Below are 12,728 nucleotides of genomic sequence, written 5' to 3' on the forward strand. Positions count from 1 at the left end.
TCATGGGCCTGCGCACTGACAGCGGATTCGAGCAGAAAATGGCAATGTCATCCATGCCCAGGGAAGCTTTGACCTGCAGGCCTCTGTTACTTGGAATAGTCAGTTCTCTTAGGCTTGCATCCTTCCTGATGGACTAAGCAAAAGGCTCTATACAACACACAAACAAGGCAGCAGAGAGTGGGCAGCCCTGCCTGACTCCAGATCTGATCAGGAAGCTTTCTGATTCCCACCCATTGATTGAGACTGTGCTAACGATGTTGGTGTAGAGCAGTCAGATCCAATTGCAGATTCCCTCCCCAAAGTCTATTTTGGAGATCACGCCCCACATGTATGTGTTCAATATCTTTACAAAGGCCTTTTCCTGGTCCAGGCTGATGAGGCAGGCATCCACTCCCCTGTCCTGCATGTAGGCAATCATATTCGTAAGGAACGTGAGCTCTCAGAGATCGTCCTGCCCGGTAGAGCACAGGTTTGGTCGGGGTGACTCACTGATCCCAGAACAAACCTGACCCAGTTGGCAATGACCTTAGATAGGATTTTATACACTGCATTCAGCAATAATATTGGCTGCCAATTTCTAATTTCCTTCCCCTTTCCCTTCAACTTGTAGATGAGGGTGATGATACCTTTCCTCATGGATTCATTCATGATACCTGCCAGAAGCATGTTGTTGTATACCTCCAGCAGGTCCTGGCTAATCAAGTCCCACACCCTTTTATTATTTAAAAAAATATACTTTATTCATAGAAGTACATAAAAATACACATTTACACACCTACCCAGTAACGCTAGCCATTCCAGGTTACCCTAGAAGAACATACACCAACTGAAATGAAGTCTGGCATTCGTCTCTCCCTGTAGTCACAATTGACCTACTGACCATTGGTTGAGGCATCAGCTGGGCCCGGTTACTGAATGGGCCCCCTGTTATGTTTTGGCAGAGGGGCTTACACAGTGGTCTTTCCCCACTGCGCTTTGGTGGCAGCTGTCCCAAGCTTTAGTGCGTCCCTCAGCATGTGGTCCTGGGCCTTGGAATGTGCCAGTCTGCAACACTCAGTCGGGGTTAACTCGTTCAACTGGGAGACCAGCAAGTTTCGGGCAGATCAAAGAGCATCTTTCACCATATTGATGGTCCTCCAGGCACAGGTGATGTTGGTCTCAGTGTGCGTCCCAGGAAACAGCCCGTACAGCACAGAGTCCCGTGTCATGGAGCTGCTTGGGACGAGCCTCAACAAAAACCACTGCATTCCCCTCCAGACCTCCTTTGCATAGGCACACTCCAGAAGGAGGTGATTGACAATCTCGTCCCCTCCACAGCCACTTCGAGGGCAGCGTGCGGTGACGCAGAGAGTCCAGGCATGCATAAAATATCACACTGGCAGAGCCCTTCTCATCACCAGCCAAGCAATGTCCTGGTGCTTGTTCGAAAGGTCTGGTGAAGAGGCATTCTGCCAAATGATTTTGGCAGTCTGCACAGGGAACCACTCAACAGGATCCATCCTCTCCTTTTCCCGAAAGGTCCCAAGGACGCTACGTGCTGACCACTGCCTGATGGCCTTGTGGTCAAAGGTGTTTTCCTTCACAAATTTCTCCACGAAGGACAGATGGTACGGAACAGTCCAACTGCTTGGAGCGCTCCGCGGCAGCAAGGCCAAGCCCATCCTTCACAACACCGGGGACAGGTAGAACCTCAGCAAGTAGTGACACTTGGTGTTTGCATACTGAGGATCAACGCACAGCTTGATGCAGCCACACACAAAGGTGGCCATCAGGGTGAGGGTAGCATCGGTATGTTTGTCCCCACTTTGTTGAGGTCTTTATACATAATGTCCCTGCGGGCCCTGTCCATCCTCGACCTCCAAATGAAGTGGAAGATGGCCCGGGTGACCACAGCAGCGCAGGTTCCGGGAATAGGCTAGACCTGCGTCACGTACAACAACACTGAGAGCCTCTCACACCTGATGACCAGGTTTTTACCTGCAATGCAGAGGGACTGGTGTTCCCATCTGCCCAGTTTCTGCCTCAGTTTCAAAACACACTCCTCCCAGGTCTTGGTGCATGCCCCAGCCCCTCCAAACCAAACACCCAGCACCTTCAGGTAGTCCGTCCTGACGGTGAAGGGAATGAAGGATCGGTCGGCCCAGTTACCAAAGAACATGGCCTCGCTCTTACCCTTATTGACTTTGGCACCTGAGGCCAGTTCAAACTGGTCGCAGATGCTCAAGAGCCTGCTCACTGACCACCAATAGGAACAGAAAACGGTGACATCATCCATATACAGGGAGGTCTTGACCTGCAGGCTCCCGCTGTCTGGGATAGTCACCCCCCTCAGGCTCACATCCTTCTTGATGACCACGTCAAAGGGCTCTATGCAGCACACAAACAAGGCAGGAGAGAGTGGGCAGCCCTGCCTGACTCCAAATCTGATTGGGAAGCTTTCTGATTCCCACCCATTGATTGCGACTGCGTTAACAATGTTGGTGTAGAGCAGTCGGATCCAATTGCAGATCCCCTCCCCAAAGCCCAGTTTGGAGATGACATCCCTCATGTACATATGTGACACCCTTTCAAAGGCCTTCTCCTAGTCGAGGCTGATGAGGCAGGCATTTACCCCTCCTGGCCTGCACGTAAGCGATCGTATCCCTGATGAGCGCGAGGCTCTCAGCGATCTTCCTGCCCAGTACAGCACAGGACAGGTTTGGTCAGGGTGAATTACTGATCCCAGAGCGGACCTGACCCGGTTGGCTACGACCTTAGACAGGATTTTGTAATCCACATTTAATAACGAAATCGGTCGCCAATTCCTAATTTCTTCCCTCTCCCCCTTCCGCTTGTAGATGAGGGTGATGATACCTTTCTTCAGGGATTCATTCATGATACCTGCCAGAAGCGTATTGTCATACACCTCCAGCAGGTCCTGGCTAATCAAGTCCCACACAATGTAAATGAGCAATGACTCAACACCCTTTGGTTGGATGTTCTTCCTCCTGCTTATCATCAGAGATAATCCTCCACGATAACCTTCATGCCCATGCTGACTGCAAAGTCCACTCTCAGAATGCAAACGAGTGATGACTCAGCACCCTCTGGTTGGATCTAAACTGAAAACCTAATATACTACTGCTTATTGTAAAGACTATGTTTCTTTTGTATTTTTCTGTATTTTTAATTTTGGAACTGAAATGGGAAAAGAACTTTTGAAAATTAAGGACTGCTGCATGTTTGAAAGCAAGTAACCTGATACTCATTGCAAGCATCATTTATACAGTTTTAGCAAGAAATATTGTCAATGTAAAAGAGCCAAATCATACTGCCTCAGCACACAATGGAGTAAATTTAACACTGAATCCTATAGCCCACACACATACTAGTAAACAAGGAAATTGGAAGTTGTAGTCCAAGGTTCCCTGCTGCTCTGCATGCTGTATTATAACAAAGACATGTCAATCAATTCTACTCTAAAAAAAATCTTCAAAACTAGGAGTAAGTCATTTGACCTATTGGACTCTTTTTTGCCATGTGTTATGGGCAGAACTGATCCTCTATCTCAATTTCATATATCCCCATACTTCATGACTTTAATATTTAAAAATTAATTTATTTCTTGAATATACTTAGTAACCCAGCTTCCACTGCATTTTGTGGTAGATAATTGCACAGTTCTGCTACCCTTTGAATGAAGAACCTTTTCCTCATCTCAGTCTTAGAGGATACACTGTATCCTCAGATGGTGTCCCTATTTCGAGACTCCTCAAACAGGGAAAACTTTCTCCCTGCATGTAGTCTGTCAAGTCCTATTCGAATTTTATACATTTCAATCCGATCCCCTCACATCCTTCTAAACCGTCAGTGAATACAGGCCTAGTTGAAACAATCTCTCTTCATCGGACAGTCCTCCTATCAGCCAAGTGAACCTCCACTGCACCTTCTCAATGGCAAGAATATCCTCTCTTATTTAGGGAGACTGAAGCTGTCAAAAATACTCCATGTGCAGTCCCACCAAGGCTCTGTATAACTGTAATAAGTCATCTCTACTTCTGAACTCAGAAATTAAAATCCATGAATAGTTTCAAGTTGTCACACTAGCTATCCAATAAAGTTGCTATAATAAATTAAAGCTAAAGTTAAATGTAACAACTGCCAAATTTACAAAGTTAATTACTGCCAAATAACCTACAGCATATTGAAAAGGTCAGTTTACAAGTGTGGGGAATTTAATTAGAACTGGAAATCTAAAAACAATTTAAAAGCGGTTTCATATTTTTTTCCTGTCTCTTAATCTCATATTTCTTTCACTTACTGCACCTGATTTAAATTTTAAATTATACTTCTCTTTTTATACTCCTCTAGATTAGACTTTGCATGTCTTCATACTGAAGGTGGTCAACTAATAGAAACATAGTAAAAAGGTGCAGGAATAGGCCAATGGCCCTTGGAGCCTGCACCAACTTTCAATACAATCATGGCTGATCATGCAACCTCAGTATCCTACTTCCACCCTCTCCCCATACCCTTTGATCCTTTTAGCCACAAAGACCATGCCCAGCTCCCTCTTGATTATATTTAATGAAATGGCCCCAACAGCTTCGTGTGGGAGAGAATTCCACAGGTTCACAACTCTCTGAGTGAAGAAATTCTTCCTCATCTCAGTCCTGAGCGGCTTACCCCTTACTCTTAGACTGTGATGTTGTCACATTAACAAAGAGATGAGGAGGACATTTATTCTCTCAGGGGCTAGTGAATTTGTGGAATTCTTTACCACAGCAGGATGTTGAGGTTGGGTCATTAAGTGTATCAAAATAGACAAGTTTTTAATTAGTTAAGGAATCAAGAATTTGTGGGGTTAGGGGAAAGCATGGGGCAAGATGCTGAAGCCTTAAATTGTTGAACTTGATTTTAAGTTCAGAAGGCTTTAGAGCTTCCAAGTGGAAAATGAGGTGCTGTTATTTTAGCTTGCGCTGAGCTTTACTGGAGCACTGCAGTGAGCTGGAGACAGAGATGTTAGCCAGAGAACACTGATGTGTGTGTTGATATGGCAAACAACTGGAAGCTCAGAATCTTTTTGTAAACAGAACATAGATGTTTTGAGAAACGATCACCCAGTCTGCATTTTGTTCTCCCAGTGTAGAGAAGACCACACAGTGAGCAGCGAATACAGTGGATTAGTTTGACTGAAGTTCAGGTAAAACAATGTTTCACCTCTACATCAGGGAATCAAGTGGAGGCTTGGGGACCGCTTTGCGGAACACCTACGCTCGGTTCGCACTAAACAACTGCACCTCCCAGTCGCGAACCATTTCAACGCCCCCTCCCATTCCTCAGACGACATGTCCATCCTGGGCCTCCTGCAGTGCCACAACGATGCCACCCGAAGGTTGCAGGAACAGCACCTCATATTCCGCTTGGGAACCCTGCAGCCCAATGGTATCAATGTGGACTTCACAAGCTTCAAAATCTTCAAATCCCCCTACCGCATCACAAAACCAGCCTAGCTTGTCCCCGCCTCCCTAACCTGTCCTTCCTCCCACCTATCCCCTCCTCCCACCTCAAGCCCCACCTCCATCTCCTACCTAATAGCCTCATCCCTCCCCCTTGACCTGTCTGTCCTCCCTGGACTGACCTATCCCCTCCATAACTCCCCACCTACATTCACCTTTACTGGCTCCATCCCTGCCTCTTTGACCTGTCTGTCTCCTCTCCACCTATCTTCTCCTCTATTCATCTTCTATCCGCCTCCCCCTCTCTCCTTATTTATTTCAGAACCCCCTTCCCCTCCCCCATTTCTGAAGAAAAGTCTAGGCCCGAAACGTTAGTTTTCCTGCTCCTCTGATGCTGCTTGGCCTGCTGTGTTCATCCAGCTCTACACCTTGTTATCTCAAATTCTCCAGCATCTGCAGTTCCTACTATCTCTGGTGCTGAGTCATCGCTCGTTTATGTATATGGGATATCAACGTATATCAAAATAAGTGGGTAGTACTATCCTAAGGAAAGTAAAGGGGCTGAAGACTGATAAGTCCCCTGAAACTGAAGGAATGCATCTTAGGATAGCAAAAGAAGTAGTTACAGGATAATGGAAGCACTGATCATGATCTCCCAGGAAACTTTAGTCTCTGGAAAAGTCCCAGAGGACAGGTAAACTATAAGGTAAGACCATTATTTAAAAAGCGAAGGAGACAAAAATAGTACAGGTAGCTAAAGGTCAGTTGGCTTAATAGCTGTTATGGTGAAAATGTTACACCTTATTACAAAGAGTGGAATTATCAGCACAGCATTTAGAAATACATAATATAGTCAAGCAGAGTTAGCATGGCAGGGTTAGTAGGACAAATCATGCCTGACAAACATAATAGAATTATTGAGGTCAGAAGTAGGTTTTGTAAAGGGGAAGTATTAGATACGATATATTTGGATTTCCAGAAGGTGTTTGATATGGTTCCACATATTAGGCTACTTTATAAGGTAAGAGCCTATGGTGATGGAGGAAGTATATTAGCATGGAAAGAGGCTAATCAACGTAAGATAAGGTGGAAGAAAAGTTGGAACAAGGCGACATTTTCAAGATGACAAACTGCAGCTGGTGGTGTGCTGCAGGGATCAGTGCTGGGACTGCAGTTGTTTACTACATATATTAATGACTTGAACGAGGAAAATGAATTTATTATGGCCAAGTTCATGGATGACACAAAAATGGATAGGAAGGCAAATGGTGAGAATGACACAAAGAATCTGCAGAGGGATGTTGACAGGTTAAGTGAGCGGGTAAAAACATGACAGATGGAATTTAGTGTAGAAAAATGTGATGTTATGCCTTTTGGCAGGGATAATAGAGGATTTGAATATTATTTGAATGAAGAAGGACTTCAGAAGTCTACACTGCAGAGGGATTTGGATGTCCTCATGTATAAATCACAAAAAACTCTCATCCAAGTTCAACAGGTAATAGAGAAGGCAAATGAAATGTTACTGTTTATTTTTTGCCAAAACTATACAAGGCACCAGTTAGACCACTAAGTAAATATTGTGGGGAGTTCTTATCCCTTTATCTCAGGGAAGATATACCAGCATTGTCCTCAGAAAATTCACAAGGTTGGTCCCGGATATGGAGGGATTGTCGTGTGAGGAGGGATTATCGTATGAGGAGAGGTTGAGATGGTTGGGCCTCTACTCATTGTAGTTTAGAAGAATGTGAGACGCCCTAAAGAAACTGACAAGGTTCTTAGGGAAATTGGCAATGTAGATGCACAGAGGTTGATCCCCTTTGGAAGAATCTAGGACCAGCGGGTATGATCTCAGAATAAGGGGTCACACATATAAAACAGAGATGAGGAGGAATTTCTTCTCTCAGGATATAGTGAATCTGTAGATTTGTTTTATCACTAAGGGCTGTAAAGGCTGGATTGTTAAGTATATGCAAATCTGAAATAGTCATTTTTTAATCAGTGAGGGAATCAAGGGTTATTGGGAAAAAGCAGGAAAGTAGATTTAGAGTGTTATCAGATCATGCATGATCTCATTGAATGATGGAGCAGACTTGTTGGGGTTAATGGCCTTCTTCTGCTATTATGTCTTATGATTAAGTAGAAATCAATTATCACATCTTTTAAGGTCAGTGCAACATGAAACACTCTGTTTTGTGAAAGTTTTGGAGATGATAGTTTGTGCATTTTATAATCCCACTTAACCTTATTACTAAACAAGCAAGACCCCAGAATGAAATCTGGCTTGATGCATTATACTTTGGTTTTAACAAGGTATCTTTCACTGAAACACAAGCACATAATGCTGTAAAATTGCACCAAAACAAAACAAAAGTTTATTCTGCAAAAGAAATGAAAATCAAAATTGAATAAATCAAACTATTTATAGATAATACAAACTTTTCTTTTCTGGACACATTATTAAATACAATCCCAGTAATCTCAAAAGCCTTCCTTTACAGTATTCACACCAGAGAGAATTTCCTTCTTTATCGTTCTAGAGGGCTTAGAAACTGTGGCTTCAATTCCTGAAATGAAGAATCTGATAGTCTCTTCCTAGAGACTCTTCATTGAGCTTTTAAATAGTTGAACTTAGACTTTCTCAGCTTCAAATAAAATATGCACTTCAGGTTGTAGGCAAACATCTGTTCCAGAATGCTTAAACTAAACTCCTTACACGAAGTTATCAATTTCAGTTCTAAACTTCTTCCCATTAGTCAAAAGCAATTGTTTCACATTTAAATTCAAGCGAGACCATTATTAAATTGTTAAATTTGAAACCCAAAAACTTTTTTCAAGCTGTTGGTGTTTCCTCTAATCAAAAGACAAAAAAAAGTCAATGTCTGACCTTCCAGAACAAAGAAAAAAGCACTGGAACAGGCCGTTTGGCCCTCCAAACCTGCATCGACACAGTTTGCCCTTCCATACTAAAAGCATCTTCACTTAGAGGATCCATATTGTTCTATTCCCTTCCTATTCATGTATTTGTCCAGGTGCTTCTTAAATGCTGCTATTGTGTCTGCTTCCACCACCTCTTCTGGTAACACATTTCAGGAACTGACCACCCTTCATGTGAAAAACTTGCCTCACACATCTCTTTTAAACTTCCCGCCTCGTACTTCGAACCTGTGTCCCTATACTTTCCACTCTATCCATGCCACTCACAATCTTGTAAACTCCTGTCATGTTACTCCTCAATCTCCTCTGTTCCAGTGAAAACAACCCCAGTCTACCCAACCTTTCTTCATAGCTAAAATCCCCCCATACCAGACAACATCCTGGTAAACCTTTTCTGTACCCTCTCCAAAGCATCCACATCCTTCTGATAGGGTGGTGACCAGAACTGTACACAATATTCTACGTGTGACCCAACTAAAGTTCTATAAAGCTGCAGCATAACTTGTCTATTCTTATACTCAATGCCCCTTTCATTGAAGGCGAGCATGTTATAAGCCATTTTTACTATCTTATTTACCTGCGCTGCTACCTTCGGTGATCTGTGGACCTGCACACCCAGATCCCTCTGCATATCAATATTCCTAAGGCTGCTGCCATTCATTATATAATTTCCACCTGTACTTGCCCTTCTAAAACGCATCACCTCACAGCTGTCCAGATTAAACTCCATCTGCCATTTTTCTGCCCATGCCTTCAGCTGATCTACATCCTGCTGTATCCTCTGACAGTCCTCCTCACTATCCACTACTCCATCAATCTTTGCATCATCCGCAAACTTACTAATTAGTCCAGCTACGTTTTGCTCCAAATAACTTATGTAGATCACGAACAGCAGAGGTCCCAGCACTGATCTCTGTGGAACATCACTAGTCACAACCCTCTTTTCTGAAAACATCCTTCCATGACTACCCTCTGTCTCCTGTGACTATGCCAGTTCTGTATCCATCTTGCCAGTTCACCCCGATACCATTTGTACCAGTCTGCCATGAGGGACCTTGTCAAAGCCTTTACTGAAGTCCACGTAGAGAACATCAACCACATTTCCCACATCGATCATCTTTGTCACCTTCTCAAAAAAACTCGAACATGTTAGTCAGGCACGACCTCCCTCGTACAAAACCATGGTCTATCTCTAATAAGTCCATTTGCTTCTAAATGCGTCTATTGTCCCCGAGAATCTTTTCCAATAATTTCCCCACCACCAATGTAAGACTCACAGGTCTGTAATTTCCAGGATTATCCCTATCACACTTCATAAACAATGGGACAATATTGGCTATTCTCCAGTCCTCTGGGACCTCACCTGTGGCCAAAGAGGATACAAAGATGTCTGTCAAAGCTGCAGCAGTTTGTTCTCTTGCCTCCCTCTGGGATAGATCCCATCAGGACCCAAGGACTTACCTACCTCAATACATTTTAAGATGCACAACACCTCTTCCTTTTTTAGTAGCAACTTGGCTTAGAAACTCAACACTCCCTTCCCTACGATCATCCTCCATCAATTCCTTCTCTTTGGTGAATACTGACACAAAGTATTCATTTAGGATCTCGCCCACCTCTTCTGGCTCCACACATAGGTTCCCTCCTTTGTCCTTGAGTAGGCCAATCCTTTCCCTGACTACCGTCTTGCTTTTTGTACATCCATAAAAAGCCTTGGGACTCTCCTTAATCCTGTTTGCTTTCGTGACCCCCTTTAACCTTTCTCGTTCCTTGATAAAGTTCTTTCCTATTTCATTATGTACTTCAAGGTCTTTGTCAGTTCCCATCCTCCTAGACCTTACATATGCTTCCGTTTTCTTTTTGAGCAAGGTCAAAACATCCCTGGTCATCCAAGGTTCACATACCTTGCCATATCTATCCTTCATTCTCGCAGGAAAGTGCCACTGCTGAAATCTTATCAACTGCCATTTGAAATACTCCCACATGTCCAATGTAGATTTACCCTCAAAAACTGCCTCCAATCAACATTCTTCAATTCCTGCCTAATATTGTTGTAGTTCGCCTTCCCTGAATTAAACACCTTTACCCAAGGACTGCTGTTATCCCTATTGTGTCTGTCCTGCCATGTCTTACCCCTTTAAGTTAATTAATCTTTGCAATGTTTAAGACTTTTAATACTAAGTTTAAGCTTCTGATGCTCTCTGCTCTGATAATAACTTCTCAAAACTTACCTGTTATTAGCCAACAACAGTTTCCAGAAACAGTTTAGGCTCACGCTCCTTTACCCACTGGAACTCTCGCTGCTCACCTTATTCTCACAATGTTCTGTCTCCACTGAACCTTGCCTCTCCCATTCTTATTTTGGTTAGGGGAGGAAGGAAGGATGGAATCACTACAGTAATATAATGTTTTGGGCTCACCATTCCTTAACAACAGGTTCTTCCAAGATACCCTTCATACCCACGCTGACTGCGAAGTCAATTTGCCTTCAATTTGAAACAGCTCACATATTTTGACATCTTTGGACTTTAATGTGTCAAATGAAAGATAATTTAAAAAATAACAAACAAGGAAATAAAATGTTGCTGTTTGACTTTTTGCTCGCAAATTCATTTATGTGTATTTTTGGTATTATTGTCATAACAAAACTGCCATTTTAAATCAGTAATGTCAATGACATGTTGTCTTGATGAAGTTTTCAAATGCCCATAAATTGGTAGTACTGATTTTTTTTTTCTCTTTAGTAACACCAATGTATTCATTTTCCCTCCTCCTTTTGCCCCTTAAATATTCCATAATTTTGGAATGCTATGAGTTTCTATAGTGAAGAATGATCCAAAGTGTTTATTTAACTTGTCCATCATTTCCTAGTTTCCCATTATTATTTCCCCAGCCTCATTCTCCAGGGGCCTATGCTCATTTTGGCTTCTCTCTTCCTTTTTCCTGCATTAAAAAAAAGTTTTTGCTGCCCATCATAGTACTACTTAACTTTTTTTTATCCACTCAGAGGACATGGGTTTCACTATCTGGGCCAACATTATTTGCCCATGCCTAGTTGCCCTTGGGAAGGTGTAAATGTAAGTTTATCCTTGAAGTTTATCTTTTCCTGCTCTTATTTTTAGTCATCTCTTTTTGGTTTTCAAACTTTCTCAAATCTCTGGCTTACCACTAATCTTTGCCATTTTGTATGTTTTCTTTCCAATAATTTGATACTATCTGTAACTTCCCGAGTTAACATGGTTGGTTTACCCCTCTCCTGGGATCCTGGCAGACTACTTGTGTCCATGAGTTTCAGAGACATTAGGAACACTACTCTTCATGCTATCACTATGATTAACACTGTCACTGGTAGTGGCAGCCTTCCGAAATGGAACAACTTGCTATGAGTACGTGGGCTTGGGGGAGGGGAAGGGGGATGGGGCAAAATCTGCCCCAAACTGAGGATGATCAGTGGCATGGATGGGGGTTGTTCTTCCCACTGACACCCCCACCCTGACAAGCCCACTCTGAGAAACAACCTACCTTCCCAGCTTTTGCTGTTCTCACTGGTTGTCAGCCTCTGATCAGCCAGCAGTTTCGGGGAGCTGTGATAAAACTATCCCATGGAGTGATGTGCCAAAAATGCCTGCAGTTTGGGCACAAGATGTGGAGGCCTTTCCTGTTTGGGTGGTGAGGGGGTGGACTTATGCCTGCCTGCCACCCCACTTTGGGGAAAAATCAGAAAATTTCTGCCAAGACATTTGCTCAATGTTCTTCCATTTCCTCTTTTCCCATTCAATTCCCTCAGCTTTCTACTTTTAAGGGATTAGTGCAGACTTTAGTTATGTTTCTCTTTTATATACTTGTAAAATTTTATAACTTTTTTTATATTCTTGGCTATGTTCTTTTTTCTTTTTATCAACTTTTAGTTCATCTTTGTTGGTTCCTAAAGCACTCTTAATCCCAGATTTACAGTTTCTTTTGCAACATTTCGAACTCCTTTGTTGAAATCTAATTCTATCCTTAAATATCTTAGTAAGCGAATCAATCTTTCTTTTTGAGATTTTGGCTTTCATGAAATGTTTATTTGTTGAACATTTCAAATTGCTTCTTGAAATGTTTCTCAGTGATGTATTATGGCTACAAATGCAGGTCTGTGCCAGGAGTCTTATAGTGAACAACTCATCTCCTGACTCTCTAAAGCCCATTCGATATCGAAAAGAAGAAGTCAGGAGTGTGATGGAATATCCTCCACATGTCTGGATGAGTGCAGACTGAGAAATGCTCAAGATGTCTGACAACACCCAGGATAAAGCAGCCACTTAATTGGCACCACACCCAACATCCACTGCCTACACCACCGTTGCTCAGTAG

Source organism: Rhincodon typus, chromosome 5 (assembly GCF_021869965.1).
Source record: "Rhincodon typus isolate 14 chromosome 5, sRhiTyp1.1, whole genome shotgun sequence".
Classification (NCBI taxonomy): domain Eukaryota; kingdom Metazoa; phylum Chordata; class Chondrichthyes; order Orectolobiformes; family Rhincodontidae; genus Rhincodon; species Rhincodon typus.